The 15,839-nt window shown below is 40.9% G+C and overlaps 1 long non-coding RNA gene across 1 annotated transcript; it reads left to right on the top strand.

The window, feature by feature from the left end:
- Positions 1 to 1,963: 1,963 nt before the first annotated feature.
- On the top strand, positions 1,964 to 15,821 carry LOC147527851 (uncharacterized). The gene is made up of 5 exons (XR_015222549.1): positions 1,964 to 2,323; positions 6,135 to 6,323; positions 7,382 to 7,609; positions 13,851 to 13,944; positions 15,731 to 15,821. It is a non-coding gene; the product is annotated as an uncharacterized LOC147527851 (long non-coding RNA).
- Positions 15,822 to 15,839: the final 18 nt, after the last annotated feature.

Here is a 15,839-nt window from a genome sequence, read left to right as displayed (position 1 = left end):
TGCCCTGACCATTGGTTCCAGGACCTGATGCTAGGGCATATGATTTTTGAGGCTCATTCCAACAATAAATTACAGTTTTAATGATAGTTCTGCTAACATGGCAAATAGAAAACGCTTTTCATAGATTAAGCAACATAGCTTCCATTAAACCTCTGCAAGGACTAAAGACCGGTAAATTCATAACCACCTAAGTGTTCATTTGTTGTACTTCCTGTTGAATTATTGAACACCTTCCTCCTTCCTACTTTAAGGTACAATCTGCATTAGAAATAGTATTACTAATCAGATTACCAAATCTTAAATCATATATACTGCTTCTGCTATTTTAAATCTGTACGTGAGGTTTACCTGAGAATCAGTGAAAGGAGACTATAGTTCTCATAAATTAATTGATGAATATTTATATACCAGATGGTTTTTCAAGTGCTAGCCAAAACGGATGGTGTTCAAACCAGAGTAATTGACAAAGATTGAAGTAAGAAATTCATGAAAATATCCATGGAGGGGTAGTACATTTGTGACTTCTAGTAGCCAAATGATGTATGGATTTGGAAGTACAGCTTGCCTATTGCTGGTACGTTCTTGAGCTTCACATTCATGATTGTGCATCTGATGCTGTAGTTAATCTGTGCATTTAAGAAAATGCTTACTGCTGTACGATTAGCAAAGGCTGGAAGTGTTACAACTCCAGTAACATGAATATCCATCCACAGTATCACTGAGAAGTAAAACTGTGACTGAGTCTCATTTTGCTATGCACACTTTGAAAGGCAAAATCTTTGTTTACTGGTTAAGGATTGAAGTCTGAGACATGGGGGAAGAGAAAGCAGGGGAAAGGTGATGGTTTTTTTTGAAAGGCACATTCCAGCCTTTACTTAGTTTATGTCTGTTTTATATAGTTTAAGTTAGGTAAATTTCAGTGCATTTCTTTTAATGTATTTGTGCAAGCAATCCATCAGTTATCTAGGAGCGTTTGCTTACAGATTGAATTTTGGTGCCATCATCTGTCGGCAGTGTATAATTGCGACACAAGCTGATGTGCATCCTGAAACATCTAAGATTACATGTTTTGTATTGCTCATTTCTCATATAACTTCAATTCTCGTACTCACAGAAAGACCTTATATACGCTACTTTGAAGAAAAAAACCCATAGAAGTCTATACAATAGAGCAGCCATTGTCTGTACATGTCATATGTGAGTACTAGTGCAGGCAAAGCAAAAATTTTACAGGGAAATAAACCAGACAGCGTGAACTCTAGAACAGCATCTATAAAACTGATTTTATATAGTCATGTAGCCACTTTATGTCAAATACTACAGGTGCTCCTAAGATTTTGCAGCAAGAGTGTGTGCTGTAGTTGTTCTGTTTGGAAGCTTCCACTCTTTGGTTTGGTAAAGAGTTTGTCTGACCTGCATGAACAAAACTGTTTGGGATTAGTTAACAGTGGCTTAATTCTGCTGCCCTAGAAACTAGAGCTAAACCTCCCATTCGCTTTTCTGGGTATAAAGTATGCTGCCAGTATTCTGAGTTCTCTTCAATACTAGCATCTGCAGAAAGAAGAATGATTGCTTTCTTTGCTTTACCAAAATGATTTATTTAAATTCAGCAGATCATCCAGAGGCAAGAAGATTTTACATGAGTCTTACTTGCTGGTAGTAGATGCCTACACTGTCATCAGGCTTCTCTAACTGTGAGGTGTTGTAGTAGTAAGGTTCCTTTCCACATTTGTAGCTCGTTATCACTGGGTGAAAAACTTCTCTCCATTCATAGCCTCAGTCTCAGCCTCCATTTATCAATTTCTATCAGAGTCCAGCAAAAGAAATAAGTATGACGATGTTGGAGAGGTGTCTGAAGAGTCACACTTGTCAGAATGAAGAATGAGACTTGGCTACACCTCAGGGCTACGTGCCTGATGTTTTTGGGTGAAGGTTCATTGTCCAAAGATGTCTGTATCTGATTTGATCTTTTTCCTTTAACAGCCAGTGGAGAGAGACGCCGACATGATCCCACTCTGAGGCAGACATTTATAACTGGCAGACATACCTGCTTCTATCCATTGGCAGTAACAGCACTTCAGGCTCAAATGGAGATGCTACAGTCTCAACTTTGCTAAGATACAGTATGTCCACACTGTCACTGGATTTCTATTGCAGAGAAGGAAATTCCATGATTGAATATCTACAAAAGATTATCATCTGAAAAGGAATTACTTAAAAAAATCCCAGAGCCCTGAAACCCAGAACAACATTGTAGAAACTGTGCCAGGTCTGAGCAGGGGTTGGAGCAGACAACCACCAGAGTCCCGTCCACCTACAACTTGTGAGTGTTTCTGGGTTTAAAGCAGATTGTCTCTCACAAGGGTGAGAATCAAGGGGAAAGCTTTCTCTTGTAAAGCGTGCGGATTTTCTGTGTGTTACGTGTGATCCTTAGCAACCAAACAGATATATAACATTTATAACTCAATGACAGATCTGTACTGCACAGTGAGCTGCCCAGGTGAACTCAAAACTTGTCACTGATTTTTGCACTCTCTTAATCTTCCTGTTTATTCTGTGCTTCATTAAAGTCAATCTCTGCTGGACAGACTGTCACTCAGGCTAGGCCTGTCCTGCTGTCTGCACTCTCTGGGGAGCACCCTTCATCCTGATAAATGGTCTATTAGGAGAGCACGTGTCAGAGAGAAACCCTCCATGAAGCTAAATAGATTAGAGCCTCTTCCTTCTGAACAGTCTCAGTGGAATGGGGTAAGCATGATCGTTAAAGCGGATTTAGAATGAGAACACACTTTTTCCTCAGGACAGGAAATTGCTCTGACTTGAGAAAAGTACGGATTAGTTCCAGTAAATGTATAAAGGGGAGACTCTGGGCATTAGCACTCGCCACCAGAACAGATGCAGTGTGATGGTCTGGAAGTTGCTGAACTTCTTCACGATGCCCACTTGGGAATGGAGCAGATAAAGCCTTTCTCTGTGGAGGTTTTGTTACACCTTTCTGTAACTTACAGTAATTGCTAGCATAGAAGAGCAGTACTAAAAAAAACAATTAATATTCTTGCAATGCAGTTTAGCAACTGTAGCTGTGTTAGTGGGACCAGTGTAATAACCAGCAAACCTCCAGCAAAGGGAGAGATTTTCTTGTTCTTACAGACATCCTGTTCCCCTAGCTGTGGCATTGTACGTCGTTGCTGTGCTGTCCTTGACCCTCTAAACACATCACGGTAATAGCAAGGCCAAAAAATCCCTTACAAATGGAAAACTTGCCCTTGAAACCTTCTGTTTACAAGTGTGGCTTAGTATGAGGTACCACGCACCCAAATGCCTCTGATGCATCATCTGGTGCTGCCCTTTCCCTGGCAGGTTTCCCTGAGGTTTCCTCAGGCATGACATGGGGAGGGGAGAGAGGAGCTTGGATTGCTCCTGTTTGTTTCTTTGTGGAGTTTGAGAAGTGCTCTGGAGAGGAGGACGATTTCAATTGTTTCTGAGGTTAGTGGACATTTAGCAGAGATTGGCCTGTTCTCCTTCAGACCCTCAGAAGCAGCTTTGAGCTCCTGAGATTGCTGCTGCTTTTTTTTTTAATTCCCTCCCCATCAGTGTATTTACATCTTCCCTTTCTCTGCATTACTGAGTGGGGATGAAGGGAAAACTGATTCAGAGCTTTTCCTAACACTATTTGTGTCCTGAGCAACTATTTCCATTAGCAGCAAAAGTCTCCGTTTCTCTGTTCGTGAGCTTATTCGCTGCTCTGTGGATGTTTGAGGTGTTGTAGGGGTGCCTGTGGGAAAGGGAGAGCCTATGCAAAGAGTAGGCAGGCGACATCTTGGTGCTGCTTCTTTGTTGCTTGAAGGAACTAACACACAAAAGCTCTGATTTGCACCTTTGTTGGAGCCAGCCCAACAGAAACATCTTGGTTCTGTTGGCACCAAAGAGGGTGGCAGGTCCTCGTTGGTGGCATTTGTAACAAAATGGGGAGGGAATGCTGCCAGAAGACACTCTTGTGTGAAGAGTCACTATTGCCCAGGGAGAGGATAGAAAAATATTATGCTGAGAAGCTAATTTTAAATGAATTGAAGATAAATTTGCATTTTCTGGTAGAGCATCTTCTAGGAAAAGAAGTCAAATAAAATCACAAAAAAATGATAAACAGCAAATTCAATGTTAATTTAATGAAATATTGTAGACTTTTTAATAGTAGTAATAAAAATCTACAAGTATCATAACAATATGCATGTTGTAAACTCACGTAATCACATGCAGTTATTGTTCCTAAACTGCATCTTGGTTTTTGCAGCAGTAATATATTCTCTGTCTGCCTGGGAAGATTTGGTAGACAATGACTGCAGTGATGGTACAAAAGTTGAAAGAAGTAACATGGGGGAAAGGGAGTTCTGGAAGACTCTTTTCAGCTCTTTCTTTTGTTGTTATTTATTCAAATGCAAATCTTGGCCAAAAAAAAAAAAAAGAAATGTCCAAAATCTGATAAATATTCAGTAGCCTTGGTGGATTCATGAATGTGAGGCTGAAGTTATGGAAATGGTGAGTCATAGAGAAACTTGACCAGGGAAACAAGGCACTTCTGATATTTCGAAGTTAAAGGAAGTGCAGAGTATAGCAAACTCTTAAAATAAGCCAAGGCCTATAGTGTATTTTAGTGTCTTCTAACAGTGTACTTCAAAAGTCATCTTTTAAAAATAAACTCTGTAGGAAAATACTCACTTTGGTCATCTCCAGTCAGACCTAAGCGGTACTGAATTCAGAGAGCTATAATCAGTGCAGCCTTCTGCTTTCAGATCTGTGAATGACAAGCGCCTGTGAAGGCGTGGTATGTTATTGTTGGAAAAGAAAGTTGTGAAGAAGTCTGGGGCCAGGTCATCGTGCACAATTGTAGTCGTGAGCGTGGTATCTGGAAACGTCGTTCTGCTGTGACGGCGCTATTTCAAGTTCTGGTTTGCTTCAATGGAAGTAGCCCTCCCTGGGCTGAGATCCTCTCCCAGTCTGATGCAAACAGGCGCAAAAGCTCATTTTCCCTTTCTGTCCTTGGTAAATCAGTGTTTGTACAGTGTGGCTTTCACACCCTGGGCAAAGCGCAGCCAAAACGTGGCTGCTCCACGTGACTCCTGTGAGAATGGTACTAAACCCCCCTGCAGCACTGGGGATACCCTCCCCTTTCCTCTGTCAGTCCTGGAGAAGGTATGAGAGTGAGCTCCTCCACCTGAACAACATTATGGCGTGCTATAAATATGTTAATTCTTTAATTTATTAAGGTTAAAACTTACTTGACCTATTTTAAAAATGTTGCTGTTTCCAGGGTATCAACAATAAAAATAATACTTGAAAGAGACGTACAGGAAAGCTTGGATGCATGTCATGAATGTCATGTTATTTCATGGCTTTATGTTTAAGCATCTTAGTTACTGCGTCTACTTACAGTTAGAAGATTTCCAACTAGAACAGGTTCAAAACTTCGTTTCAATGAAACCTACATAGCATAAAAAGTAACACAGTAAACATCTTTGGGATGTAGGTTGAGATGGCGAAAATGTGGGGTTCAGTACTGGTATTGTTATTCTTGTCTTTTTTTTAATGTTTCTACCATTCCTTGTTTGCCTTTACAGTATGACATGAGTAAGCTTATGTTTAGCATTATTATTATTATTATTATATCATTTACTTGCAAGCTCTGCCTATTTTATTGCTGAACTGTAAATTTTTAGCAATATTTTTTAGAAAATAAATGTCAACAAGTGTCTAGTATTTTTTCTGGTTATACTCAGATCAGTTTAAACTGTTCAAATCTGAGATAAAATACAGCTTAGTAGAGTCTATATATAACCTTAACAGTCATTTAGCACTAACTAGGACTGGCCAGGAAATATTTAGGGAGGACTTCATACATTTTGGGATGAAAAACATCTTAGGGGTTTTTTTTTTTGTTTCACTGCTTCTTCAGGAAAGAGGGACACATTCTCTATCTGATGCAGTTGAGGGCATGGAAGGTGGATCTTCTACATCTAAGACTACTGGGTATTTAGGATCAGATATTATTTAGGATATATCTCACTTTATAGTCTCAACTTCCACATCCCTCTTTGAAAGCACGTTTGAAATATTGTTGTTTGTTTTCTTGCTTTCAGTTGGAGACAGGCTGCTACAAGGACTCAAGCTTGTGTCCTCAAGCTCAAGGTGTCCAGAGAAGGATTTGTGCAGAATTACTCCCTTCTACACCTTAGGTCTGGACCAGTTGGATGCTGTTCTCATCCCAGGCTGTGTGCAGAGTACTGGATGCTTTCCCATTACTTGCTAGTCCTTGGGAGCCAAGCAAGGTGGGTATTTGCTGACAAGCTGCCTGGAAGGCAAAGAGAATCAGTTTCTCAGATATTGAAATTCATAAGAAGAAAGGGCTTGCCTCTTCCTTCTCCCTCCCTTCCTCCTCCCCGATATAAAATAAAAATTTATGTCCTTCAGGAAACTGGCGTATTATATAACAAGTAGGTAAGATTGAATTGTTCCTTTCAAGTCGGTTTTTAAGAGGAAAATATTTAGAAAGTGCATCTTGCAGTCTAGATAACAGTAATTTTGTTTTATGCAGCTGCTAGTGAAGAGTCTGGTGTTGAAATGCAGTGGCACTTCTAAGTAGTAATCAATAAACATGAATTATTTAGGAGACACAGGATAAAAATGGGTGAGGGTTAAAATAGAATCAATCCACTGTATAAGCACTAAGGAATGTGCTTGAATTCCTAGCAAATTTATAGTGACATCCATTGGGAATCTCAGTTTACGTGCATAAAATCAAAGTGTAAGTGTATATTTCATTATCTAAATGTAAATAAATTCATATAGAGATTTCAACTAAACTGCATGAACTAACTGTTAAAGATCAAGTATGTTAAATTAGAACATCTGCAGTATATAAGAGCAGACATGTCTGGCCAGAGAGTGTGAGAATAGGTGACTGCATTTCAAATAAATAGCAAGCACCTAGAAATCATGTGAGGTCAGTCAGGGAGCAGAGGGATTCAGCTGACCACTGCATCTTAAAGCAACCTGGAAGGAAGAGACGAGACAATTCAGGAATAACGGCTTTCCCTGTGCAAGTGGTAGAGAGGAGCTTTTAACAGCATTCCAAGGTGGAGGAATAAAAGAGATCTGTAGTAGAAATGACAACACACTGGAGACAGACTGATTCAGACAATTTACTCTGCTTCACATCATATGCTTTTTTGAGGCTATAAGTGATCATTCAAAAAATTCTCGGATCAAGCACTCACGTCCAAACAAAACCAAGCAGAGAGGAGTCTCTATGTTGGAGGGGTAATGAGAAAGTCTCATTTAACACAGACATTGTGTTATTCACACTTTTTGCTTATTCTGTCTGCAGAAGTCAGGTCCCAGCAGAGCTCTTGGATCCTGAAGACACCTGATGAGAGATGTCACTCCAAACTCATTGACAGAGAAGTCACCCTATAGAGAGGAAGAAGAGCAATAGTCCTCACACATAAGTGAAGTGAAGCAAGGCCTGAAAAATGCTTCGCAAGAAGAGAAAAATTGAGGCCAGGAATTAGGCATGCCCAAAAGCGCACTTTGGAGAGCAAGCACCTGTGGGATGGTAAGAAAATGCCGAACAGGTAACAGAAACAAGAAAGAGGGTAGAGATAATCCCCCTGAAAATACTAAAATGAGCTTCTTAACCTACATTTGTATCTCTGTAGTACATGTCTGAATAGATATGGGGACAGGAAATGGTTATTTATAAGATAAAGCAAAAAGTAATATTGAAGGGGGAAGTGATTTATTTTTTTTTAAGCAATAAGTGACTTGCATAAAACAGAGTGAGATCGTGACCCTGTTTAAGCCAGTGGCAAAATCCCTTTGACTTCAAGTCACAATCAAGGCTCTTTACTCACAGTTCCTGGTCACTCCTCACCATGTAACATTACCGCTACCTCAGTGCTAGAAGCCCATGCTGGGCCCTCAGTTCTGTGCAGTTATATACACATATGCAAGTGCTGAAGTGTACATGGGTGACTCCCATTCTGTTGTTAGAGAAACTGGGGCACAGAGTTCCAGAGAGAGGACTAAGGCTCCTGACTTGCAGCACAGCACTTTGGCTTGGGAGCATGGTGCTTCCCGCTGCTCTGGGTGTCTCTGAGAGCCCAAGCTATCCTAGGGATGTTCTGGGAAAATGGGCCATCACCTGTTCCTGGAAAGCTTGTATCATGAGCATGAAACCAGTACTACTTTACAATTTGCAATGAGCAGAGGATGATGAGAATGATGATCATGCACCTGGGAAAGTGAGTGTCCTGGTAGCATAGTAGTAGCCTTTAATAAGTAGTGATGTATGCATTCAGATGCAGTACAGGTATGAAAATACTAATCCGTATGATGGTCCTGCTGTGTGAGTATGACAAGCATTGTTGCTGGCGTGCAAAAAGGCAGTAAGATAAAATAGTTTTCTGAATGCAGCAAATTACAGACAAAGCCAGAATTCAGGCACGCTTAATCCTCAGTCTGTGTCCAATCCCGGTAATTACTCGAAGTCTCTTTGCTGTTGTCACATACAAAAGGTAATTACATATTTAAAATGTTCCCCCGCTAGTTGCTTGGAGAGCTATTAAAGAACCCACATGCAAGGGATGAACAGAATGAGTCTGGAAGTTTCTCATTGTTTTAACAGAAATGCAGGACTGGCAAACTCCCCTATCACGTGCAGGATTGGTGCTCTGAATTGCAGAAGACTTTCATATCAATGTTTGAAGTGGAATTGACAAATCTGAGGATTCAGTCTACAGACTGTAAGAAAATTAACCTGAATATTGCAGCCCTTCAGTGTTTGGAACTTCCATTGCTTTCAGGGTCTGCAACATTAGCCCCTGGTTTGCAAAGGAAAAGCCTTACCTGACAGGCTTTTGAAGAATGTTCCTCTTTGAAGAAGTGATTCAAACCACCAGTTTATTCTAGAGCATTATTAGACACCTTCATCCCTGTGCTACAATTACTGGTTTCTTTGTGCATGGAGTGAATTAGTGTTTCAGCTGGATTTCATGGTTGTATTATCCAGTCAGAAGTAAAATCGGTTCATGCCAACTCTTTGAAATAACAAATTTGTGGATGCAATATCATGTTTCATGGGAACTGGTTACATTATGAGACGGAAAATATTTGCCTAGTAGGCTATTTAGCTCTTCTTTGAAACTGAACTTTTGGACAAGCAGGAGGACTTAAAAAGGGGGAAAAAAATCATGAAAAAAATCTCTGGATGAGTGGAAGTTTCAGCAAATTACTGATTACTTAACCGCATTATTTGCCTCAAGGGCAAAAACATCCTGTGACTTTGTTCTGCTGTTATCCTGTTGGAGTCGATCAGTTTAACACAGTTGTTCAAGCAAAGAATTAAGCCTACTTGTACGACTCTCACCACTGGGCACCGAGTATTGCCGAGGCAGGGAAAGCATGTTTCTGCTTCCCCTGCCTGCCTGGCTCTAAGCCTGACCCACCACCACCTTGCACTTGCATGTGTTTTGCTGAATAGACGAAGTGTGTGCTTATTCTCTTCTTCTAGCTCCACTAAAGTTTAAATTCATAACTTTAAAGTTCCTTCTGCTGTTATTTCCTTAGCTTCCTCTCCTGTGACACTTCAAAAATATGTCCTGCCCTATAATCGAGAGTAAAAGAAGCACATTGATATTGCTTTCAAACGTATGTATTCTCTAAAAGGCAAGCTCATGTGAAATGTTTTGCAGATGAACTTGGTTAAAATGTCAACAGTATAGATGGGTGGAGAGTGGAGATTTCCAGCATAGCCAACAGTAGAAGAAAAGTAGAAACTGCTTACCTTGATGTATCCTATAAAACTCTGTAGGTCATGAGCTTCGGGTGATGTGCCCTTACTAAAGCACCAGAAACGTTTCTAGACTGATTGCAGCAAAAGCAAAGGTGTTCAACAGTGATGTTCATCTGTTAGGACAGCAGAATGATCACCGATTCTTACATGAGTAACAGAAAGGTTAAGTTAGAGATCTTCAAAAGGAAGACTTTTTTTAGCCACGAGGGACAAGAGGAGGGGAAAAAAAGGACTAAAGAAAGTTGTATACAAAGAAGCTGTTTAATGCAGATTTGCCATAAGGCAAGATGATAACGCTTGAATGTTGTGAACTGCAGAAACTCCATGAACGCATTATATTTGAAACGCTTAATCTGTTTTACAAACTATGTACATTCTTCTGCTAAATAAGATGAATTGGGATTCAAGACACAGCACATCCTGACAAATCTCCTCCTAAAGGCATCCATTAATATAAATCAACAGTAGCAATTTTGTTTGATCATTTATTTGCAAGAATCATTAAGGTTTATTAGCATAATTATTCCCTGTGGGACTTCATGTCACATAAATGAAAAATGGCATTATCAATATTTAAAAGATAAGTGCGTAATGTTCAGAGTGCTTAAACAGTACTCTGCAGGTGGTGTCCAGCTGTAGCAAATTAGATTAGGTTTGATTTCTAAATTGTAGAAATATAATTTCAGTGCAACTGTTTATTTCAAAACTACATTTGCTTATTGTGCAAGGCATAAACACACAGCCAGACTCTATAGTTAGTTCTTACAGTACATGTGTGCGCATTGTTTTCTGATTTCAAGTAAGCAGCTTGTCTTAAGATTTCAAATGGGAAGCAGATGTTGCTTACTGGTAGAAGTCCTTTTGTGATCATGTCTTTTTTTACTTTTTATGGTTCTGTATGGTGACCTGAAATTTTCTTAGTGAAACAAGAGGACTTTCTCCCTTATCCTCCTATCACCTTCCAAGTAAAATAGTAGTTATGGTGTCATTAAATCTCCTTCTCTATGGAGACATGGAGAAGGGCCCTGCTTTCCTAGAGTAGCTCTGAGATCAAAATCAACTGGTGCTTCTGTGCCACCTCTGTGATCATCTCAGTACTAAGAACGAGCTTGGCCTACATTAACAGTTTTCGAAGCAGACACAGGGACTGGTGCACAGCAAAGCCATTTAGGTAAAATTGTGCCAGTTGCGACCCTGAGCAGCAGCTGCCTGCAGTGTGGCACGGGCCCCTCGCTCATCGCCTGCAGGGCAGGCACCTTTGAGTTTCTGCAGGGTGCCAAGGAGGTCACAGTTAAGAGGAGGGTGTATGGGAATATAATTATGACGATTTGAGGGAGGTCAGATGACTGAACTGCCTGTTCATAATCTGCTTAGGGGAAAAACACTGTGCATCTTTGGTTCCCCTTGCTGCTGCCGAGTGCCGAGAGGCAGGTGTAAGCGAGAGCGCACGCTGCTTTGGGGAGAAGTTGCCAAAGGTTCCTGCACAGATGAGTTACCATCGGGTGTTGCTCAGAGGGAAAGCCTTTGACTGAAGGAGCTGGTGAGGGTCCATCTGCGGGCTGGCAGACACAGCTCTCGGGGCTGGGTAAGCCCTGCTTTTGGATGACGGGTCCGCAGCGTGCAGAGCAGCACGGTGTGAGGCAAAGTGTGGGGCTGAGCTGCAGCCACCCAAGGAGGGCTCTCAAGCCCCTTCCGCAGCCGCCGGCAGTGCTGCGATCCCCCCCAGCTGTGCTGTGTCCCGCATCAGTGCGCCCTTTCGGCAGGCCTGGTGTGCAGGGTCCCTGCCAGTGAATCACGGTCGGAGACTGGGAACGCCTCACAGACAGAAATCTGTCGGCTTTGTCTGATTCGTAGCAATACAGCTGCAATTCACCAGTTCACTGGTGAATTGTTTTTTTTTGCGGCACAGAATTGCTGTTTTATCAGCAGTGAAATGTATCATTAACCACTGTGTGCTTTTCTCCTCTCTAAAGGCTCTTGAATAAAACATCAGGGATTTTACTAAACATGCCTCGGGACTCCTCCAGACACATGCCCATGTGGGGCTGGGAAGCAGTCTTTGCCAGCCCGGGGCTCGTCACGGGGCTCTGCTGAGGCTGACGGGTGGGATGAAGTGCCCGTGTAAGAGACGGACGCAGGCAGCAGAATTACTTTCGCATTGCTCTCAGCCCTTTCTGGGTCTGATGTTTGTTTTCTGCTGTTGCCCTTCAGTTGTCCTTTCTGTTGGTTGGCTTAAGGATATGGTTACGGATTAGTTTGTTAAGCACTCTGTTGTTTAAAAATGGCATCTTTCTTCTTAGTATTCCACTCTTTGCTGAGCTCCCCTTTGGAGCTCCTCAGCTTTTTAATTATTCACAAATGTTAAACTGAACTCTTTGGAATTAATTGTGTTTGGTGGTACCTTGCAGAAATGAAAGGAGTTCCACTTTCTTCTAAGCGTGTTTCTTGGTGCTCTCTTTCGCACTCAAGTTAGAATATATACTAACACCTGGGCTTGGTGCTTCCAAGGGAGTAGGCGGTCCAGGAAGCATATGGCATCTCACCCTGTTAGTTGGTGTATACTTTTCTATGGGTGCTGCTAAAGGGAAAAGAAGAATAAAGCTTAATATACTTAACAGTTTTTTCTCAAGATCTCCTTTGGCCTTGGAAATTATAAATCTTCCTTCCACAGGTGCACGTTCTGATGGCATTGCATACAAAATGCTGAAGAGGAAACCATGACCAGGTCAAAGTGCTTAAATGACAGCCAAAATCAGTGGAGGTGATGATTGCCGGGTCAGGGGCGATGACTGGTTTCCCTCCGACACGCTTGCTTTGCCCCATTCAGTTGGGCACTTTGGCAGATGAGCCATTGCAGGCTGGTTGCTCAGATGCCTCCTCTAAACCCCCACAGGAAAGTCGAGGATAGAATAGAGTAGGAAGACTGTAAGTCTGCATGTAATCTTTCTGCTTCCAAAATAAAAGCTACAAGTGGAGCTTGTTGCCTTGAGGGGTGCTTTCTGACAAGTAATTAAATCACTCACATGTAAAAATCTGATTAAAGAAATGTGACTTTTTTGAAAAGCTTCCACAAACAGAACTTTCATACCCCCATAAACATTTAGATTTTCAACTAAAAGTCACCACTGCTCATTTTCTTAGGAAAAAACTCAGTACTTTTGCTTGAATTCATGATCTCTGTCCTTTTTCACAGGGGACAGGAGTTTGATTATGATTGGTAAGTGGATAAAGCTCTTGCTGCACAAACCACAAATATTTTAGCGATGGTTTTACAACATTCTTTACATAGAACAACTATATTTGCTCTGCCTAGAACGTTTGCTTAAAAAAACCCCATAAAAACGTTACTAGTGAAAGAGAAAGCCTGATAATTGCAACTTGTATTCTCCCCAATGTTTGCTACTTGGATTAAAAAGAGCATGGTGGACGTGGCTCTCTAACTGTTTTTTGATCACTGAATGCTAGCAAAGTTGTGCCAAATGCACAGGAGAAATACCCTGTTCTGTAACGCAAGCAGATCTACTAGCCAGACAGCCAGCTGCCAAGAAAGCTCAGACTTTGCTGTGTGCTATAAAAGCTCATTTCCTAGCTCGCTGAATGGATGTTGGACGCTGTACAAAGCCTGGTTGATGTTGATTGATGCTTTTTTTTTTTCCAGGTTACTTATAAGAAGCAATTGAACTGCAGTATAGGTTAAAGTAGGGAAATAATAAGAAACTACAGAAAATATAGGACACACATAAATTACTAAACAATGTAAATAATGTTGATCGATGGGAGGGATGCAGAAAGCCACAAACTTGGTATTAGTTGAAGTAATAGGAGTGGGACAGAAACAGAAGCACCCAAAGAAAATATGAAAGAAATAATCAGAGAGCCTAAGGCACCTCTGGCTTGACCCATCTTGACACTGAACAAATCCTGAAAGGCTGAATGGTGGCTGCAGAGAAATCTGAAAATGAGTGATGAAATAGTGTCCTAATGCCCTGCTTTTGTTTTACAGTGTCAGATGAGTTTGGGCTGCATGTTTAAAGAAGCACTTATGTTTCTGGCATCGTTAATGTGGAAACAAAGAAATGACAAAGAATTGTGTGGAGGTAAGAGATTGTGGGATGAAAAATGATTTTGTCAACACTTAAGCCTGGAAGGGGCTGTCTAATCCTTCTGCCTGCACAGAAGTAGAATCTAGTGTAGTTGCACTACATCACAATTTTTATTTTTAAAGATCCTCTCTACAAACTACCTAAGGAGTCTATTCTGGTGTTATCCTGCCCTTTTAATGGAAATAACAATTATTTCATGTCTAACCAGCAAAAATACCCTCTGTAAGAAACATTGGAGTGTAATGTCACTGTAGAGTAAAATTAATCTGTGATCTTTGGAATTCAGTTGTTAAAAACAGCGTGTCTCCTCAGAGGAGCAGGTGGATACTTTATAAACTTAAACAGATCAGTAATAGGAAATGTTAAGAACTCTGAGTTTACCAAGAAATACATGCTATACAATGCTGTTGGATGTAAATTCATTCTAATAATTTTAGTCACGACAGCCTCTAGACACATAGCTCACAGCTTTTACTCCTGACCTGTAGAACTGAGCAGAAATGGAAGCCCCAAAACAAAGCAAAGAACATGGTGCCCCTAACAGACTAATTTCAGTTCAAGTCCTTTGCACAAACATCCTTCCTGGCCTGAGACACTCCATTTATTCTCTTTATTCTTTGAAAATTCAGTACTACAGCTAAATATTTATCAACACCACATTTTTCTCATCAGGTACAGCTGTATTTTTGTTGAGCACATTTGAAGCATTGAGTATTTTTGTTCCTTGTAATATTTTTGTTTACAGTCCATAATATCGTAAGTAAAAGATCATTTCTGCCTACTGCTGCCATTTCCCCACTCTTGCAGGATAATGAATAAAAAAATAATCAAAAATTAGTGCTAAGATTTTCTTAGCAGCAATAGCCCTTTAGTGATGGATGGGATAGCAGATTTAGCAGCTAATCTCAAGCAAAGCAAGCATTAGTTTCTCTGTGACTTATCTAGGTCTTTAGTAGATCAATAACACAGCTCAGATGTTTCAGACCCTTCCCTGTTAATTCACACTTATCTTTTCATCCAAAGGTAAATTACCTCACAGAGAACCGGTGTTATCCCCAACAGCGGTTTATAATGCTGCTAAGTCAGCATGACCCACATGTCTTATCTCAGCTGGAAGCATTTGTCACTGTCTCGTGTTATGATCATCTGGTAAAACGCCCTAGAAAAAGAGGTAAACCTGCAAAATGGCTTCACCGTTTTCATTTAATGACCTTTTCTGCTGAATGCTCCTGCATCACCTTCAATTTAAACTGCTAAAATAAAAGGAACTTTCTTTTTCCCTTTAGTGTTCCATTTAATCATTTTTATTATTACCAAAATTTTCACTCCTCAGCAGTCTTCATTTCTGCTGTCATCAGTTGATCAGTAGGTGGTGACACTGAGACCGAGAACCGAGTCGCGTATGAACATGCTGTGTTAACCCTGAGAAGGGACTGCTGAGCTTAACTGCGCGTTTGTGCAGGGGGCTGCTGGTTACGTGAAGCTTTGCACACCCTGAGACTGTTCAGTGCCGTCAGGAAACGGGAGTGAGAAGCAGGTCACTGACCAGCGAGCTGTAAGCAGGCTGCTGCGAGAAGAAATGCTGTATGAAACAAGTTTGGCGATTGTGGAGCTGGAACTCGTTCCTTTCCGAACTATAGTGAAGTAGATATTTCATTATCTGTTATTCTAAAAACTTCATAAATTATATTATGGAAAGAAAAATATGAACACACTTGGCTGCTAAGGAATCTGACCCAGCTGATTGCAAAAACAGCCCATTTTTATTCTGTTCCTTCAGATGCACTGAGCAAATCTGCCTGGTCTGAACTGTGTTCTGCAAGTCTTAAATTCTGAGTTGGTGCCATCAAGGAGATCTGCTTTTTGAAATGAGGAGAAGGTAGGCCTGT

Source organism: Tauraco erythrolophus, chromosome 14, assembly GCF_009769465.1.
Source record: "Tauraco erythrolophus isolate bTauEry1 chromosome 14, bTauEry1.pri, whole genome shotgun sequence".
NCBI classification, from domain to species: Eukaryota; Metazoa; Chordata; class Aves; order Musophagiformes; family Musophagidae; genus Tauraco; species Tauraco erythrolophus.
The sequence above is the reverse complement of the archived record's forward strand: the minus strand, read 5'-3'. Positions and strand labels throughout refer to the sequence as shown.